Genomic DNA, 19,905 nt, shown 5'->3' with positions numbered 1-19,905 from the left:
AATGCATGCGCGCTAGTTACCTTGTGTCGATCCAGTCATCATGCCTAGGGGAAATTAAAATCAACGTGGCGGCCGGCACCTGCGCTCAGACGGTGTGAGACACTCCAGTTATCCATCCTGCTCCCCCCACCCTGAGGCCATGCTCTCTTTGAACCTAAATTAATAGCCTTCCTTGCTGCCTCGCGTGTAATTTGAACCCATTTCTTCATTCTGCAATTCGATCTTAATTGCTAACTTATTCCATTTCGAGAGTTGTTAAGCTAACTGCTCGCATGAAGGATGAGTGTGTGTAGCAGTAAACACCAAATTACTTGATCAGATGTCGTTCCTGTCCCCGCTGCTGTCTCGGCAAAAGCTAAACCTGCCACTTTCTTTCCGTGGTTCTCACTCCAAAGTGATGAATGGGTGTTTGATGCCTGCACTTTTAAGAGATTGATTGGGAGCTTGATTCCCAGGCCCCTAGATGGTTTACATCTGGCCCTTCATCTTGTCACACGTCCAGCATTAATTACTTTCATCCTCTCCTACTGTACTCCCCTTACCATCGGAAACGGCATTTTAATTTCCTCTTCGAGCTTCTGTCGGGCGCGCTTTATGATGGAAACCGTCGTCTCCCTTCGAGAAAATATTCCGCTTCTCACTACAAGCCGTCAAATAATTCTCCGGCTCCTTCGGTCTCGGCTCCGGCTGGGATTCCCGTTGATCGAGTCCAGCCAAAACCCCGCCGTCCATCACTTCACACCTCTGCCACGTACACGCATTGCATCGTAAATAATGACCCTAATGCAAAATGACCCCGGGCTTACTGTATTTACGTGTCGTAAAACAATCCACAGCTTTTTCTGTATGCGTCCAGAGGCCATAAATCACGCATACGCTGCTGCTTTTGAGGGTTTCTGCTTAACTCCTCCCAAAAATATCACTGCAATGCTGGAAATCGATATCCCAGGTATCAATTATTTACTAAGATTTCAGCCTGAAAGCTGGCCAGTACGTGTTGCTCTGTGAGCTTAATGACCACAGGGAAAAACAAAAGTCAATAAGTGTAAAAAAAAAAAATCCCCACCAACTTTAACAATGTGGCAAGACATTAACATTTCACTCAAATCGACTGAGGATATTCCCTCTACTAACCTGCGGAGAGTGCTATAGCAGTGCTATGATGTATCATTTTTACGTGAAGGTAGAACAATTCTTACCCGATCTGTTTGCAACCATTCACTACTTTGAGTATTTTTTTTTTTCCAGCATCAATTCAATTTAGAATCCCCCTGGATCTGGTCTCTTTGACATGCGTCACATTTCATGAAGATGGGAGCGAAGGGTGAGAGGGAAACTGAGGTGAAAAGACCCAATCGTTTTCAGTCTACCCCTTTAAAAGTCACAACTAGCAGAAAAAGTTCATACGCTGCGAAGCGCATTGTGCTTGCAAGCATTTATTTGCTGCTAACGCATCTGTGGGGAATGACAGACAGTCTCAGTACAATGTAACGTCACAGTGGAAGTCTTTTCAACAGACTTGATCAGAAGAGGCGTCCGCATGTTTCTGAGCGCTGTGTGTATCTCGGTAAAGCAGAAGCTGTGTGTCCTGGGGCGGTGCTGGGTCTGGCTCTAGGGTTTGCTATGGCAAAAAAAAAAAAGAAGGTTTACATTGCTGGAAACGTACTTAGCCAAGCTTAGGCTCTGTGAGTCAACGATTCACGCTTCAAAAAAATCTAGAAAAATTAGGATAAAATGGATAAGGTGAAATCCTATAGCCATTTATTTCTATTTGCTCTCAGATTAGCTGCGTTTACTGAAGTGTATGAGTGTAAGCACTAAAACGACGTGATATTCAACATCAGAGATTTGGTTTGTGTTGTATTTGCAAACAAAAGTACAAATGAGATATGTTGTGAACACTAAACGTTATGTAGGAAAACATGGTTGTTAGAAGAGTTTAAAATGGAATCTGAGGTGATTTGAATAATTACATAAAGCAGAAATTATTAGCAACCTGCCATCAAAAAAGTTGACCCCAAAGGTTAAGGGTAGTTTTAAATGTTGTACCTCCCTACTGGTAATCTGACTTGACTTCCTGGAATTAAAGCAATGCTAGAAAATGTCTGGCGCTGCGGTTCCTGGTAAGGTAGCGTCCACTTCTGGTTTGACTTCCTTGCTTTTACTACACCATCACAGCCAAAAGTACCGAAACGTACCGAAACAGGTTTTATTTTCGCCTGCCTGTCTGAATCCACTCCTTATCCATTACATAATTTTCAGTTTGCATGTTTTGAGAAAGGTGCTATGCTTGAAGTCACAACATGGAAGCTCCGCCGTCCACGCAGCTTGGATCAGCCGAGAGGAGACGGGTGGTGGCGGCAGAGCGAGTCACAGAACCGGGCAAGAGGACGGTATAATCAGACAATTATAGGGTTAGACTTAAGACTGCGTCATGGCCGCCACGTTCCCAAGTGTAAATGCAAACGCTTTTGGGTGAGCGCTGTGAGAAGATCTGGAGCAGATTTTAAATGATTTGCCTCTAAAAAACTCCCTGTTCAGCTGCGTGTGTGTGGCAGCAGAGAGAGGGAAAGGACTCCCGCTGGCACAACAAAGCTGTGATTTAAACTAATAAAACTTCACAGTGTTTATGTTCAGAAGCAAAAGCGGAGTGTGTGCACCGGACAGATTTTGAGCATCTAGCAAGGCTAGCTGTGACTGTGTGTGTTGTAACAGACCTCGCTTTCATTCATTAAAAATCTATTAAGCTCCATGTTCCTCCAGAGCATGGAGCGATTACATTTTTAGACAGCATCAGAGTACCTGTAGGCATGGCATGACCTGTTCTGATTACATTTAGCAGTGCTAACAGATATAGGATGCGGTCACTGCAGTGGCCGTTGTGTCAAAGTTTCGCTGGAGCGTCACAACAACAGTAGTGGTAGGACCTATTCAAAAGAAACCTGGACTATACCGACAAGAACGCCCCAGAATCCATGGTACTTTTAGTTCTGTTGAACCACAGAGATAAACAGTTATCACTGTAGCCTCAAAGAGGGCGATAATGCATTGGTTTACTTTGTGCGCTTTAAAGAGAAGAAGAACAGAACTGAGGAGAGATGAATTATTTATAAGGAGATAACCATAGCTCTCCCCGCAGGGGACATCTCACAAACAAGGTTCGTTTTTGCTTTCCCTTTCTTTTTTCTGCCCATTGTTTCACTAGTGTTATTGTCATTCTCATTGCACAAAGCCAGCGATGGCAAAAAATAAAAAATTGCCACCCACAGTGCTTCGATAGGGCTAGGATATGAATAGTTGTTAATTTTCTGACTCAACAAAACACAATAAAATCGATTTCTAAACTATTAAACAATAGAAGTCTTCGGAGTGAATCATTGGACATCCAGTGGTGATCCAAAGTTTGCGAGGGGCAACATTTGCATGTCTGTCAAAACCTTTGGTCACAGCTGTAGTTGCAGTGTTTAGACATAAAAAGTGACCATAAAAACATGATGCAGGGATCTCCCAAAAAGTCCCCTGGTGGTGACGGTGCTAGAGGGGTCCGCCGTGTTTTTGTGTTAAAAAATGTTAAAGGTTGACAGGAAATATAAAGATATTGTTAGGTAATTATGTGTTATTGGAAAACTATATTGAGAATGCCAACTATAATCTTAAAAAAAAAATACAAGGACAAAATTATTCAATTGAGATAAATATAATTTTTTTTGCTCTTCATGTAATTATTTAGGTAGTCAGCCAGCTCTATTATAAGTAAATAAATTCAAAGAAATATTACCTGACTCGCATCAATCCCAAAGGTTATATAGTGTTATAAGTGAAACGATGCTCTTACGATGTGCTAGCATCCATTCTAGCTAGGACTCTGTCGGATCTAGCAGCCGCTCCACTAATATTAACAATTCTTGGTCGTGTGTAGGCTCATTATCTCCATCACTGCCCATTCAGACTATGGAAAAAGAACGTGTCCAACATTGTTTGATCCTTTATCCGTGACTTGTTGCTTTAGTTGACTAAATTAAGAGTGTTGACAGGAAGAGACAGGCAGTCGCTAAGCAGTTCCATGGTTAAAAAAACCCCAGACACCTAGGCTCAGACTTTGCTTTGAACCGTTTCACCAATGATACTTTTTTTTTTTCTTCCCCTCCAGGGGGTCTTTTGTGGGCTCCAGTGTCCCTTATTTGAAAGTAGGCTGACAGAAAGGGGGAGGTTGAGGGGGGAAGACGTCGGCCGGGTCCGGGAATCGAACCTGCGACCGCCGCGTCAAGGACTGAAGGCCTCCAAATTTGGGTCGTGCTATCCCCTACGCCACCACAGCACGCCCACCAATGATACTCTTTACCCACCATCACTGTTACTGATGTATGAAAAGCCTATTTTAGATAAAATGACATTCAGCCTGGCAGGCTGCCAGGCTCATCATAATCCGAGGGAATCCCTGATCACGTTTATACAGGGTGTGCCATAGCTTTCCATACATAGAAATAAACATTTTATATTGGACATTTTATTTTTGTGGGATTTGCTGCCGGTCTTGGACCGCTTTGTGGTTGATCTGCAACATTTCCAGTTTTCTGAAACTTGAAAATAGGTTTTGCCACAGTGTCGCTTGTGACGCTCGTTCCATGTTTTCTGTTAAAGTTTTGTGCAACCATGCGACTGCTTCCCAATCCAGCCCTCAGTATGATTTCAATTCTTTGCTCTTTTGTCAAACGCATCTTCTTGGGTATCTGAAATATAAAAGAAATATACATTTTCATTCTCCCATGTATGGAAACGTACGGCCCACCCTGTACAGGCCTTCGATGTAGCTACTAGAAGAGACTTACAACTGCGAGGTTTTGCGATTTTGCTACTGATGCCTTCACCGTCGTTCCTCCGTCGTCATGAAAACTGTTCGTATTTGACATCCTCGCCAAAAAGAGGAGGAGGTTGAGCTGTCTTTTGGATGACAAGTCCTGAGGCTTTTAGGGATGAAACGGAAGACTTGTCAAGACGTCAGCCTGTTTCGTCCTCCCCAAAGCTACTCAAAAGCCAGCAGAGGCAGTCCCACGCAGGAGGGACGAGCACATGTTTGTTCCAGTCGAGCGCTCACGGAGAGGCTCGTGAATGCGGATGAGGAGGTTCTCCTTGGTAAACAGGCCTCGCTGTTCAGACTGACTGCCGTGCACCTGGTGTTCACATGCTCAAATTTACATGCTAATTAACAACCATTGTTGGTTTAATCGTTCTCGTTGCGTAATTTAGATATTATTTCAGCGTGATCCTGCTTTCAGACGTAATCCACAAGCACATTTGGCCACATGTCACTTTGTGAATAAGTTTTTCTCTGGGTCTTTTTTTTTGGGGCAGTGAATAATTGTGTTATGGTTTTCAATAATCTTTAAATTGATGAGAATGAACAATTGAGGCAGCAATCAATCAATCAGTGCTGCTGTGCAATATGTTTTGCTCCCACAATTTGCTCGTATATATTCAGAGAATATGTTGTCTGTTCATTGTGTGCTGTCCTCACACCTACCTCAGTAGTCAGCCTGGGCTTCCAGCAGTTCGAATTGATTTTCATGGAGACCCAACATTGTGCAACTGCAGAAACAATCTTGAAAGAATCCCAGCGGTATCCTGTTTGTATTCTACAAAGTTTTGCAACACACAGCTCCATTTTTTTCTTCTTCTTTGTGTTCGTATCCTCGGACTCCACAGCTGCAGCGTAGCACATTTTCAAATGTATTTAGAGACGTGAGGGCTTGTCTTCAACTCTGGCTCCGTGATTGTGTAAAAAGAAAAAAAAAAAATACAAGATCATCTACATGATGATTATTTACAACAATTATTCATTTCAGAAAACCAACATATCTGTTACTTTTCGGCATAAAAGGCTTCCTGGCACCTTGTTAAAGAATTTCTATTGTTTTTTTTGTTTTTTTCAAGTTGTTTTGTTCTCTATACTGTCTTTCAAAAAGAAGAAAAGCCACTGATACAAGTTTCTGTAAAGCTGCTTAATTTTATTCAGATTTTTCTTTCTTGTTCTCAAGCTCTTTGTGTTTGAAATTGTAAATTCGGTTTTCCATGTTTTTCATCGGCGTCCCACAAGGCTCTTTCTTCGGTCCAATATAATTTAGCACTGTATGTTCGCTCACAATCGACCTTCTTTGTGTGCACAATGTGATATTTTAATTTACGCAGAGAACACAGTTCGTTTTACTCAAATAAAACCATAGAAGAAGTCGCACACAGGTTAGCAGACGTATTAGCGGTGGTCACATGCTGACTGAGCAGACTTTACTCACTGCTAAATCTACCAAAAACGTCTCTAAACGCTGCAGTTCAGACCTAAATTCTGATAAATGTAATTTTTTCCTCAGATAGAAGGAAGACTACAAGTTTTTGTTTAAATTTCACTTTAAACTTTTGAACTGATGTGAAAGATTTTAGTTCAGTTTGGACATATCGACCCAATGCAAATCTTACGACCTCGAATGCAAGTATTTTTAAAGAACAAATAGTGTAATTTGGGATTAACCAGTTCTTTATAGTGTAAAAAGAACTAGAATTTTTCTTAAATCCTATCTCTGATTTTTACAGTTCACAGATGTCTGCCGAGAATATTAGGAGGCCTAATGACATTATGTTGAATGTCCATGTTGAACATCTTCCAAAAAAGGAAAGGAGCAATTATATTCAGTCATGCATGACGTAAAAGCCAAAAAAAGATGATTATTGCCTTTATTTGGAATAGAATCAATTACTTACACGAGGCGCTGTAGCTACAGCATTATATTTTAAACCATTGATTTTGATAACGAGTGAATTGCTGAAGCCATTGGAGAGAAGCGTTTGATTAAAATGTCACCTGTGCTGTCTTTCCGTTTAATTTTGCTTTTCCAAAGAGACGTAGTGTCCTTTACCCGGTTTATTTTAGTGCTGCAAGCTAAAAAAAAAAAAAAAAGTGTGTTTGCCTAATGCACATAATGCATTAGGATGATGGGGACATTTTACTTAATGTTCTGCTTCTAATTTACATAGTGGAGGGTATAAAAGCACATGAGCTACGAAGCTGCAGCAGCTGAAAGGCATGCTGAATGCCGTAATGCAATTGATCCCCCTTTCCTGTTGTACTGTCAAGTTTTATTTTATTTTATTTTTTTTTCCGTGTGTGTTTTTACAGATAGTTTTCCCAAAAGATGTGCCTTTCTTTGGATTCACTCGGCACTGCAGTGCTGCTGTATCCCTTTCATGCCTCTCGTTTCCTCCTCCTCATCGCCCACCAGCTTCCTTTCTTCCTCAAAAGCACTGATGCCTACATGTACTCTGCTCAGCTCTGCACACTTCTCCAGTTTATGGCATCTGACCAGTGGGGGGATATGTTGGTGGGGGTATTTTTTTATTCATTTTTAATTTTTCCCCCCTCTTCAAACTGCTGTCATACGGCCTAATTAATAATCACTAATCCTTTTAGCGCATCCATAGCCCACACATCGGAGATTATTCACTGTGTGTTGGTGTAAATGTTCAAGTGGCAGGAAACAAACACTTTCGTCTCAAGAGCACGTATATATATATTTACATGTGTAAGTGATTGAAGCATCCAGCTCTGATTTGCTGTATTTTTATTTTTTTTTCCCACCCACTAAGTCTGGGAGTTCAGCTGGATATTTATTCATTTATTTTTATTTATTTTTTTTGCTGTATTGGTTCTGTTAAAGCTTTCCCTCTGCGGAGATGTGACGCGGGAATCTGAAGCGTTTTGGAAGCATGACGGTCCAGTAAGTTTGTGTCGTTTGTCGTGTTCTGCTTTGTTATGCGTGGAAGATGAAGGTGTAGTTTCCATTCAGGTTCACATCCGCTTAAAAACGCGACTTTGCTCTTATGTCGGACTGTTTACAATTTCCTGATAAATCTTCTGATAGATCCGTGAATAGTAGTCTAACACAAACGTGACGGCGGTTTAAGGGTAGACAAAAATTAAGTTTGCATTTAGTTCTCTGAAATGTTTGAGATATGAGTTGAAGAAGTCCACTTTACTCTTGGTCCCTCTGAGGGTCTCAACTTTAGATTCCAGGAATAAATAATGCGGATATAATTAATCTACTGTGTTATATTGTCAAATAAGTATCGCCTCTTTTGTCTTTTCTTCAAGAAACGCTGCATCCAGGCTCAAAATTCAGCTCCAAACTGAAATAGTTCTAATGTACACCCTAATCTGACTGGTCCATCAGGTTTTTCATGTTGTTCAGGATTAATTTTCCTCCAGCAAGCATGGAAGATTACGCATCTTAAACATTTTAAACACGTCTCACCGATGTTCTGCTCCAGTTTTTTATTCTTTTGTCACTCCTGTTCTTTTCTCCTGGTCCCGACAGGCCGACTTTGTCGTTGTGCAAATTTATTCGCGAGCATATGCCGCCTGATTATCGAGCTAAAAACATTGGCACGAATACAGTCGCTCACTGAAACCACAACAAGGAGTCGTGTCGTGTCTGTTTCATTTTGCTAATAAGGTTTTGAGGTGTGCACACGTAGAATGAGCCAAATGAAATGTGGAGTAAAACAAAAAAAAGTAACATCTAATGTTGGAGACCAATTACCTGTACAGCGTGCTGGAGTATCTCAGAGCGAACCAAATGAAGCACAATCACGTACAGCGGCATGATAAAAAATAACGTCTCCTGAGGCTCGTTGTTGGGATTTCTGATTTCTCTTAAACAAGTGAAGCATAAGAAGATGCAGGAATGAAACACAGATCATTTTGATATTTTAAGCCTTCAACAACATCTTTTGCTAGCTATTAGCCTGGTTAGCATTGCTAACGGTGAACAGCGGGAAACTGTGAATTAGAAAAAAAACAATTTTTTATTTTTATTTTTTTACCAAACAAATCACGGCTTTATTGTTTTTAAAGCATAGGCTGAGTATTTCTAATGGGGCAACACAGAGCTGCGTAAAATCATTTTGTGTGCACTAAATTCAGTATGTTCTCTCCTGGCCTTAGGGCAACATCTGTAGATCAACAAACCACGCTCTGTTTACTGAGCCATATAAGGAAACTTAATTACAGAGACATAATTGGCTAAATATGAAAAGCAAGACTCCAATCAGCAGAACCACTCTTGGAGAGAAAAGGCCGGTGCATACTCCGAGGTAGCGGCCTCTAATCTAGTTTTCGAGTGGAAATAAGGACAAATGCCCGGCCAAGCCGTGCTGGAGTTTTACAGAGGGGGGGAAAGAGTCAATATTTATTGAAGAATCCCAGTTTGATAATCGCAGCAGCAGTATTCCTGTGCATTAGCTGGGGAGGATACAAAGTCGTCACAGTTGTTTTTCTGTCACTTTTCGGGTCAGAAACACTGTAGCCTTGAAAGTGTCCACAGTAGTAGTACAGATTTGTACTACTACTGTGGACACAGAATGCCATTTTACCTTGGCTTTGTGCAAAAGTTCAATAAAGTCCCTGGGTTGGGGGGCTAACAGGTGCTCTTAGATCATTTTTCAAAACAAGTCAAGCTCAAACTATTCACATTCTTAGGATACAGCTTTATACTGGTGTATATTAACCATCTACACTTTCACAAGAGACTATTTTTAATTCTCTTACTCTTATTTTTCTTTAGCCAAACAACACTGGCAATGTCGCCCAAGGCAGTGCTTTTCTGCGGTCTCTTAGTAGCTTTTTGGAAATTATCCCACAATTATCACAACAGCTGATCAGAGAGCAAAGCTTACCACCGCAACACACACGAGGGCAAATTTTCTCTACGGTCTCTTGTGAAAATGCAGATTGCTAACATCGATTAGCATTGTTTTCCTTGGGACATAAACATTTTCAGCTTGAATTGTCTTAAATCGCTAAAACGAGTTTAGCTCGACAGGCTCTGAGAGGTCCTTCATTTTTCACTACAATCTGATTCCCACTGCTGGTAAGGCAACTATTACCAGTTTCCATTACAAATATCCATGAAACTGTTGATATTCGGCAAATGTAAAAACAAAACGCAGTTTCACAATTGCAGTGTTTCCGTTAGATAAGAAAACGTAATTGAAATCACACACCAATAAGTTTATTCATGCAAAAAGTCCTTAAACAAACATCGTCCTCCAACCACTTCCTGTCATCTTCTCCGTCAGACTCCACTTTAGATGTTTACCGCCAGTCGTAACTTCCGGGCTACACGACTCCCGCAGCCCTGCATCACACGGGACTCTTGTGATGCGGACAAAGTGATTTGAAATAGCATGTTTCGCGAAATATGCTAGCGCAAAAAACTCGTTTTATTGAAATAGGCGAGTTTCCATCAAGCACATTTATTTCTATAAACTGCACGATTACGTGGTCAATGGAAACGCAGCTACTGGGTATACTGTCACAAAACCTGTCTTTTAAAAAAAGAACCTGATCTGCGTGAAGCAGATCCAGTGAAGTGACGAATGGTTTCTCCGCTGCACTCTGTCCTGATTACATCCAGCGTGTTGAAGCTGATGTCATACATAAGATGTATTTTGAAGGCATGGTGAGCTCTCCATCATCTCTTTAAGCCATTTGGTTAGCCGTGCAGTTTGTAGTGTTATGGCTTACATTGATGTATTATCAGCCCGGGGCTTCTTTAATGGAGGTGCCACTTAATTAATACAGAGCCCCACTTAAGCCCATTGAGCAATCAGATGGAAGCGCATAAGCATAACTCAAGATCTGGTATTCTGTTTTCATTAAAACAGAATTGCGGGCCGCTCGGCGTGTCGTTACAGATGCTTTCATTCTCCTCTCAGGACCAAGGCCTCTTAGCGAATTGTCACCTCTCCCTCGGTAGTGCAGGTGACTCCGCCTCCGCCACCCAAGAACCATCCCTCAGAAGAACCGGGAGCGAGGGGGTCGGAGGTCAGGACGTATATAAACAGGTGTCAAGTGCCGCGATGAAGAGTCAGGGGACATATGAGACCGGGGATGGAAACCCAGCCGGGCTGCCGGGAGAGAAGAAAGGTAACGGATGACTCCACCTGTCAACGCGATGTCATGGTTTCGGGTTTTGCAAATTAAACCGTCCTGCGTGTAGGAGTCGACCTTTTCAAAAAGTGGATATGTGTGCTTCCATGAGATCATCGCCACAGGTCTTTTTGGGTGCGTTAAATTATTGAACCAGTGTAACCGTCTCCATCTCCCTGGGTTTGATTCATTATAACGTTAGTGTGCTAAAATTCTGAAGTTTTTTTTTTCAATATTTTCTATATTTGTAAATAGAGAAACTATTTACAAATAGTTTCTCTCTTGTAAAACCACAACATGAGGTTGGTAATTTTTTTTCCCAACAAAAAAGAAGGAACACAAATAAAAAATTTAATCACAGAGCTTAAATGTCTGTCGACATCATTAGGGTTCACGTAAAGCAAAACCTAGCAGACTACAACAGGAAACAAGCTCCTGCTGTTACTGCTACCTGTTGCAATAAGCCACCAGCTTTCATGTTTATGGAAAAGTTGATTCACGTCACAGAAAAGACTTACGGGATGCTCAGTTACAGTCAAACTAAGTACACTCCTGCCGCTTTCGTATGAATTCAGACGAAAAGTAGCAGAATTGGTTCTGCTGTTGTTTAAATTGATCATCAGTAAGTGTGAGTGCCTCTATAAAAATATTTTTACTTTCTTTTTAAGCTGCTCTGGAGCATAGAAGTACATGTTATCAAAATGCCAAAAAAAAAAAAAAAAGGAAGGAAAGCAAAGCGCTTACAGAAGCAACCGCCGCCGCTGTCAATCTGGCCAGGAGGTTGCGAGTTCATTTCCAAACAACATAAAATCCAAATTGTCCTCAACATTAAAAGACAGCTGCCAGGTTTCTGAGCTTTCCAGAATGTGAAATTCGCACAGAAGAAATATAACGCACAGTGCTTGGTGCATCAACACCTTGAATGAACGTGGAGGAAGGCTTTTGGAGGGAATGTGTGAGGGATAATAATTTGGGCTTGTTTGACCGCAGCTTGACCAGACCAGTGTACCTTCAAGTCATTGAGTCTACCTTTGAATTTCTCCGCATACCAAAATGTTCTGCATCCGAAGATACGGCCAAATGTGAAATGCGTAAATAAATTAAAGAAAAAAAAAAAAAAGCTGCTGAAATGTCTCCAAACCTCTGTGAAGTGATAATGTTGGGAAATGTGTCAAAACGGTGTGAGAAACTGATAGTTGTAAAAAATAAAAATAAAAACATCAACCAAAAAGAACCCACCACTTCAAGTCATGACTGCTGAAATTGGTTCTGTAACCTATTGAATAATTATTGATATCCCATAATTATACCTGTCACAACAAATCCAGTCTTTTTGAGACTTGTTAGTGTTTTTATGAAATAATAGAGCATCCTCTGTCTGCGCTTTGGGAGCATTCAGGAGAATAGTGCGGTAAATTCACATGTGGAGCCTCACTTCTGTAATTGACATGTTTTCTGTCCGCATTTATCCAGAATCCTCCCTTTCATCCCAGTGACAGCTCCTTGGCGTTGTGCTCCCCGTTACGTTTTTCTCCTTTACGGTCTACGCTGTATTCATCCTCAAGCGTTAAGCCCCGGAGGTTCAGTTTCATCGTTTTAAGGAGTTTAGAGTTTTTGGGGAGCTTTATTTTAGCGGTGGTCATTGTTTTTCGCTTGTGATTCGCAGCTTTACATGAGCTTTTTGAAAGCTGTAGCAAATCTAAGTGGCTGGAAAAGGTAGGACCCTGCTCGATGACGAGGTTCACATTTTAAGCTTTTTTTAGCATCTTATGTTGGTGTTTAGCATGATTAGCATGTCACTGCAGCTGGCATGATTAGCACCGCTAGCTGTAAACAACAAACTGTGTGAGATTTGTCGTGATTGGAGGGCCGACCCAGACTTGTAAGATTTTTATTAGCTTGTCCCTGACCAGGAAATGTTCATAGAGAGAACTGGATTCTTCAAACTACATAAAAAACAGCAAGTTTCTTAGTTTATGCTAACACAACGGCGGTCAAAGTGTCTTTCCTGTTTTAAAGTGCCTGAAAAAAAAGAGTCAACATGTACATCTGTGCACTACTAGTTACTATCCAGTTGGATAGTTACATTTACTTGAGTAACTTTTTTTTAAACGTACTTTACTTGAGTAATTTTATTGTGAAGTATCACTATTCTTACTCGATTAAGATTCTGCACCCACTGAATGAAAGACAAACACGTTTAAACCAAAAAAATTCACCAGACAAAAACACACACCCAATCTTTATGTTAAAGTTTTATACGTTTTTTATTGAAATTGACTGATTTGGAAAAAATGTTTTTACCTAATTTTGTTATTTTTTGTTACTTTTGTCATTTTAGTCCTTAAAATACCAAGATGTTCAGATAACTTTACATTTGGTTTGTCTGATTATGCAGTTTTTAAATATTAAATGATTGATAATTTGATTGGTTGCTCAGTACTTCAGTAGACTTTTTGCCAAATACTTTTTTAGTCGTGCTTGAGTAATTTCTTGGATGGCTGCTTTTTACTTTGAGTGTAAATATGTTGAAATACTTCCACTCTTACGCTAGTACATTACCCACCTCTGACTTTATGTCATTACTACTGCAATTGAGTGATCCCAAACGGTTTTAGTTTTGAAAGGTTTAGTGACCAGTCAAGGAAGGTCGAATATAAAACCAGTCATTTCTGGTCATTATAGCCAATGCACAGTACAGACCAAAAGTTTGGACACACCTCGTAATTGAATTCAGTTACGAGTTGTGTCCAAACTTTTGGTATTTGGTTACCTTCAGAGATGCCCTCTTGTTTCCTGTAGATCATCCGTCATCCTCCCACAGAAATCTGTGAATCTCTTCCAACATAAAGCGTTTTCCTCTTCCCTACAAATATTGATAAATGTCCGACTGCCTCTGCTTTCCGGGTAGTGATTAATTTAGACCTAACCCACCTCACTGTCGCAATTCATATAGAAACAGACAGGATTGAGAAATTCTGCCCCAAACAGATTTCTGGACAGGGCTTTCTAATTAATGTGACTTCTACGAGCTACTTTATCTTCCCTTTGTGTCTCCTTTTTGTAGTATGTGTTTGACCTTATGATTAAAAAAAAAAAAGTTTGTTTAGTGCCAGTTCTCTGCTGCAGCCTCATGCTGGAAAGCTGTGAGCTGTATAATTTCCTGCTAATTAGACATGTTTCCTCTCCAGCCCACGAAGAGAGGCTGCTGGAGTGCATCGTGTGAACGTGTGTGTGTTCCTCCGAGTCTGCGCGTGTGTTTTATGTGAGCACCGCGAGCTGAACTCCTGTTGTTTTGTAGCTCGCCTCTTCACCTACTTCCTCCTTGGTCTTCATTAGAGTCTGCGCTGCTTCTCTTCCCGGAATCTGGAGAGGAATTTTAAGGGTCTGAGTTGCACAACTTGATCTTGAAAGCGTCCACTGAAAACCAAACATAGGTCAAAACCCCGTCCCAAAACAAAACGCTTTAGAACCAAAAGCTACATTCAACACAGTTGTGCAATTATATGCAAAGACACTCAGGATGTCAGAGATCTTTGATGAATCAGAGAACTGGCTGCATTTCTATTATAAATATTCTTTGTCTGTATCAAGGTTTCCCCCAAAAAACTTGCTAAGTCCGGTTGTTGAGTGCTAGGTCATTCATCCAGCGGCCCGTTGTGGTTTTGAGTTAAAAAAAAATCTTTAAGGTTAGCAGGAAATTTGAGTATGTCACTTGATAATTATGTGTTAAAGAAAGATTGAAGATTAATACCTGAACACCAACAAGAAAATCTTAAAAAATGCAAACATTTTAAAAAGACTTAAATAAATAAGCAATGCTTAGCCTGGTGGGGGCTCAAGTAAAGCCTGGTGGCCCGCCAGCCTTATTATACACTAAGGCAGTGTTTCCCAATTCCAGTCCTCGGGACCCCCCTGCCTGCATGTTTTAGGTGTTTCCCTTCTGCTACACACCTGGATTGAATCTTTGGGTGATTAACAGGCTCCTGCAGTACTTGGTGGCTGCAGAAGATGTCATGAAATCATTTGAATCAGCTGTTCTGGTATAGAAGCACATCTAAAACATGCAGAGCAGGGGGCCCCCGAGGACTGGAATTGGGAAACACTGCACTGAGGGAAACCCTACATATTATATAAATGTGAAAGAAAAGCATAAGCTTGATTGCTGTGTTCCCATTAAATAAGAAACACACTTTAAATGATACATGAATAAGATTGTTCAACCCATTAGTCATTAAAAAACATGTGGTGCCATCATCCTCCAACTACTTCCTGTCATCTTCTTTGTGGTTGGCGCCACTAACAACACCGGGAACATCCGGTCGTTGATCATGTGACTTGTATGATACCAAAAAAAAGAAAAGAGTGTTTCCTTTGCAATTTGCGAAATAAATCAATTTCGATATGACCAAAAAAACACCTCAAGCACCTTCAAAACTCCCCAATGGCCGCTGGATAAAAGGTGATTGGTTCCCACTACTCAGTAACCAATCGATTATCTATTACTTTTATTAATTGGAAAATAATGCTACAGATTTTACATACATTTCCCCACTCTGAAATTCACGCGATAAGTTGCATTCTTCTGTATTGTTTTAGGGTGATTGATACAGTTGTCCACATAAGTTGTTACTAAGACCCAAGAGTAGCCAGCGCAGCTTCGCATTTCACAGCTTTGTTGCTCTTATTTTTTGCCTCCTCTGGTGTTTCTCCTGCCCTCCTCTAAAGGAATCAGCTCTCTTCATTCACGTCCCGGTCACAGATGGAGAAATGACGACCTGTCGTTTCGGGTTGTAGCATCTGCCTTGTTGTTACCTATCAGTGTAAAGCTAATACTGTCACAACCCTGTCGGTTGTGGAGGGGGGGAAAGAAAAAAACCTGCTTTGAATAGAAACAAGGTTGAAGAATCTTAACACATGCCAGTAAAGAAAACTGGTGTGTGTGTGTCAGATTATGCTTGTTGCAGAGGATAAACCCTGATGTCACAGTGACACTGACGATGACAGGCGGGATGTTTTTCTGTTTTTGTTTTTCTTGAGTTTTTTTTTTTTTTTTTTTTTTTTTTTTTGTCTACGTCACCCCTAAACTCTCAGCTTAACTCCGGAGAAAATCCGCTTTACTTCACTTGTAAACCGTGGACTGTTAAGTGCTTCGGCATCGAGCTGGAAAACTGTGAGCTGGACGTTTAATTGAGAACAATCTCCATTACTGCTCAGCTGCTCCTGAGCGTCCCCCAGCCAAACACATGAAAAATACAAAGGTAGTCATAGTTTCCTTCACGTTTTTCCAACATTTTCTCATGTTGGTACATAAACTTAATGTGTTTGTTTGGTCGGAGGTTCTCGAGGGACACAGACCAAAACTAAATAGTGGATAATTGTGAAAGTGGGAGGAAATTGACACGTTTTTTTCATTTGCTACCCTTAAATAAAAAAACCAGTGGGACCAGCTGTCTGCAGAAGTTTCTTACTTAGGCAGTGGAGTCCACTTGCATGTGATTTATTATTTTATTTCTCTGCATAAATATAGCTACTCTATGAAGGTCTTAGAGGTGTATGTGTATTGCCCTGAACAAAACACCACCGTGATGAATGTCAGCATTATGTTGTGGTGGGAGCGTCGTCATCCCTGGAACGTTGATCGACATACTTTGATGTTTGCTGCCGATTTTGATGATGGCGCTTGACAAAGTTCAATGTTTGTTAGTGGTTTCACAATCGGTGGCAGTATGATGTTGTTTGCTTTCTTTCGGGATGTAAAGCATTTTGAACGGCCTTGTTGCTGAAATGTGCTGTACAAATAAACTTGACTGATTGATTGAAAACAAGAGGATCCTCGGCGAAAACCTGTCAGAGGCGGAATAACACAGCATGAGACTGAGGGCCGAGATTCACCTTCCAGCAGGGAAATAAGACCAGACATACAACAGCTTAGAGCAGACCAAGAAGTAATCTGCTATAGAACAGAATATACTTTATTGATCCCCAAGGGGGAATTGCTCGATTGTTGAAAACAACTCCATCTTAGGTGATAAATACAAGGTTTGTAAAATATATATATATACCTAAGAGTGAATAGTTCAAAATGACTAGATATAGACAAATAAATAAATAGCAAGCAATCGCATGCAGCATATTAATCAATAAATAAAGGTGTAGTCTAAGCTTAGACGTAAAAATAAATGAGCATCTGTGGCAAAACAGGATATTTTATATCATTAGATCCTCTCCTTTAAGAATGAGCTTTAGCTTTTCACAAAATAAAAATGGCTAAAAAGGCTCAGCCTGGTATAATATTGCATAATACATGTGCAAACAATAGATTTCAGATTTCACTTTGGAAACCAAACCGAGGTAACAAACAACCAGACTTATTGCAGTCAAAAACAATGTCTGTACCCAACAGGAATATGTGTGGATGTACGAACTCAAACTTTTTTTTTTTTTTTCATTTTTTGCCACTTTTTGACCATCACAATAAAGTTCTTATTCTATGCTATCACTTTGTGATTGAATAAACTGCAAAATTTTAGCTTGGATGCGATAAAACTGTGAAAAGGTTTCAGAGCGTTGTTCATCTCCCCTTTCAGAGCGACTCTTTCCTCTAAAGTCTGACAGGATTTTATATTCATAAAAACAAGCAGGAAGGCGGCGATCGATAACACGAACTTGAATTCTTAAGCCTCGAGTTGGTTTTAATGAAGTAGTTCCAGTTTATTTAAAGTGTGGGGAATAAAATGTTTTAAGAGGATTGATGTCTGTTCAGCCAAAGGTTTTTCAGGAGAATCCCCCGTTTTATGGTGGCTGTTAAGGGTCTGGTGTTGGAAGCCCTTTAAGGTCTTCATAGGTGAACTACAGTTTCTGAATGATAAGATTTTGGGCGAGGTTTTCATTACTCCTCTAGTACCTTTCCTTTAAGCCCCAGCTGCACCACAGTCTCTCATCTCGGCAGCCGACACAAGAGGGCGGAGCGGTGGGGTGGGGGTGACCGTCGACAACAATCGATCCGTCCTTTTGTTCCTGTTTACTGTTCCTGATGGCGGTTAGGGAAACGGCGGCCATATCGCAGCGGCAGCCGATGGCACAAGAGGGATCGCATTTCTGAGCGGCTCCTTCAGGTTGCCGTAGAAACCGAGCGAGGGCTATTTGTTCCAATTTGCTCTGTGGCATTGAGATCAAAAAGCTTGGAACCAATGCTAATATGCACTCCACCATATTTGCATCTGTGTTTGCAGGAAAAAAAAAAAAAAAAAAAAAACCCAAAACAAAACAAAATACACACACACAGTGGGGCATCTGCTCACCTCATTTACATCTATATTGTTCCCCTACAGTTAGTGCAACACAAGGCCTCCTACGTTTTACAGGCTTTAATAAATGGTTTTGAACTTTCTGGTTTGTTATTATCCTTTCGGGCCTCGAGGCTCGATGTAAAGGCTACTCGCTGCTCCCCCTCAACCCGGAGGAGGCTGCTGAGTTTAAAGACCGTTCCTGCTCCGCCTTCCCTGCCCCATTGAAACGTTGGCGGTGTGTTTACGAGAGCACCAGCTTCTTTGTGGCTTTGCTCGCCGCTCATAAGAAGGAGGCGAACAGCGCATTGAAGACTCCCCCCCCCACCACCACCACCACCACCCGCCACCCCTCACCCCTCTTCTTTCTCTCCCTTCTTCCAGGATCAATCTGAAAAGGACAGACGGACCCGCTCAGCCCCCCCCCAGTCCCCACACCCCAGTGATGCTTAGCCGGTGAGAGTACGCTCTACTTGTTTGCACTCAGAACCCCCCCGTTACTTTTTTAATGCTTTCCTTGCTCTTTCTGCTTTCTGTTTCCTCTTACTATTCAGCTGACTCTTTCCTTCTTTTCTCGCCGTTCCCCCACGAGAAGTTTTGCCGGTCAACACCAAACTTCTCCCTGGTCTTGGGTTGGAAATGATTCTGTTGTTCCTTCTCTCTCATGCAAATCGCACCAATCTCTGAGGTCTTTGTAGTCGTAGGTGAAACTCCCCCTTTTTTTTAATGAATGGGGTCATTTGAAAAGCAGCGTGGAGAATACGATACTGTATGGATGGAAGCTGAGCGTATGGGTAGACGGGCTTCATGCAGGCTGCTGAATTATAAGTCGATCGCTCAATCTCTCTATCCCTCAGCTACCTTCTTTATTCTCGGTGTGGGTTTTTGTTGCTTGCGCGTCCTCGTGTTGTGTCTGTTTGAGAGTTAATCAGTGAATCATTCCAGTTGCAGACAGCCTTGAGCCCGTTTGACGGTGAAATCATTATTCATGAGACACGGGTGCGCACTCACCTTGCGAAATCACCTCCAGCAGAACAGACTGGAGCCAACATTTGTACATGTGAATGCTGGTTTGCTTGGTGTTAGCTGCACAAAAAACAAAAATAAATAAACAATAAAACAAAAGAGTCTCAACACCAGAGGATCAAAGTTTCAGAGTAGTAACAGGGTCATTTATTAATTTTTTTTTGCAAATAAGAAAAGAATGCAGCTGAGTTTCATGAGGGGGATGGTCAATGTTAGGGCACCAGTGGATCTTCCTCTACCCTACACTCTCTGGAAAACTGGGTTATTTTTCACTTTTAGCTGTCGAATTTCTTACAAAGCAACATCATCTTCGGATAGCTGTAAATAAAGCGAAGAAAACCTCATCGATGGATTTGATCCTGGCCGTAATCACGCAACAGTTTTCGGTCCAGAAAGAGATCAATATGTAAAAAGTGACGACAAATTATCGCAAATTTATCAAATTTGAACAGCTGCTTTAATATTTTTTTACAAAGTGGGGTTTGTCGGTGTAACTATGAGTAGTCAACAGGTGAAATGTAGTAGACAGCAGGGGGATCTTTTCTTAGGGACAGTTACCAATACGTTTTACCAAACAATAATTAGATTGTTTTCCTTCCTTTGCGTAAAAAA

At 41.1% G+C, this 19,905-nt stretch overlaps 1 protein-coding gene across 5 annotated transcripts in view; it reads left to right on the top strand.

Moving 5' to 3' along the window:
* Window positions 1-19,905, top strand: part of sema5ba (sema domain, seven thrombospondin repeats (type 1 and type 1-like), transmembrane domain (TM) and short cytoplasmic domain, (semaphorin) 5Ba) — a 229,250-nt gene that overhangs the window by 23,818 nt on the left and 185,527 nt on the right. The window contains exon 2 of one of the 5 annotated variants that reach the window (XM_044132810.1): window positions 18,652-18,723. The exons of the other annotated variants lie outside the window; for them this stretch is intronic. The gene's annotated coding sequence lies outside the window, so the exon portion shown is untranslated. The remainder of the gene's footprint in view (window positions 1-18,651; window positions 18,724-19,905) is intronic. 5 annotated transcript variants of the gene reach the window in all.

This window comes from Gambusia affinis, linkage group LG11, assembly GCF_019740435.1.
Source record: "Gambusia affinis linkage group LG11, SWU_Gaff_1.0, whole genome shotgun sequence".
In the NCBI taxonomy this organism is placed as follows: domain Eukaryota; kingdom Metazoa; phylum Chordata; class Actinopteri; order Cyprinodontiformes; family Poeciliidae; genus Gambusia; species Gambusia affinis.
This window is presented reverse-complemented; position numbering and strand designations above follow the sequence as displayed.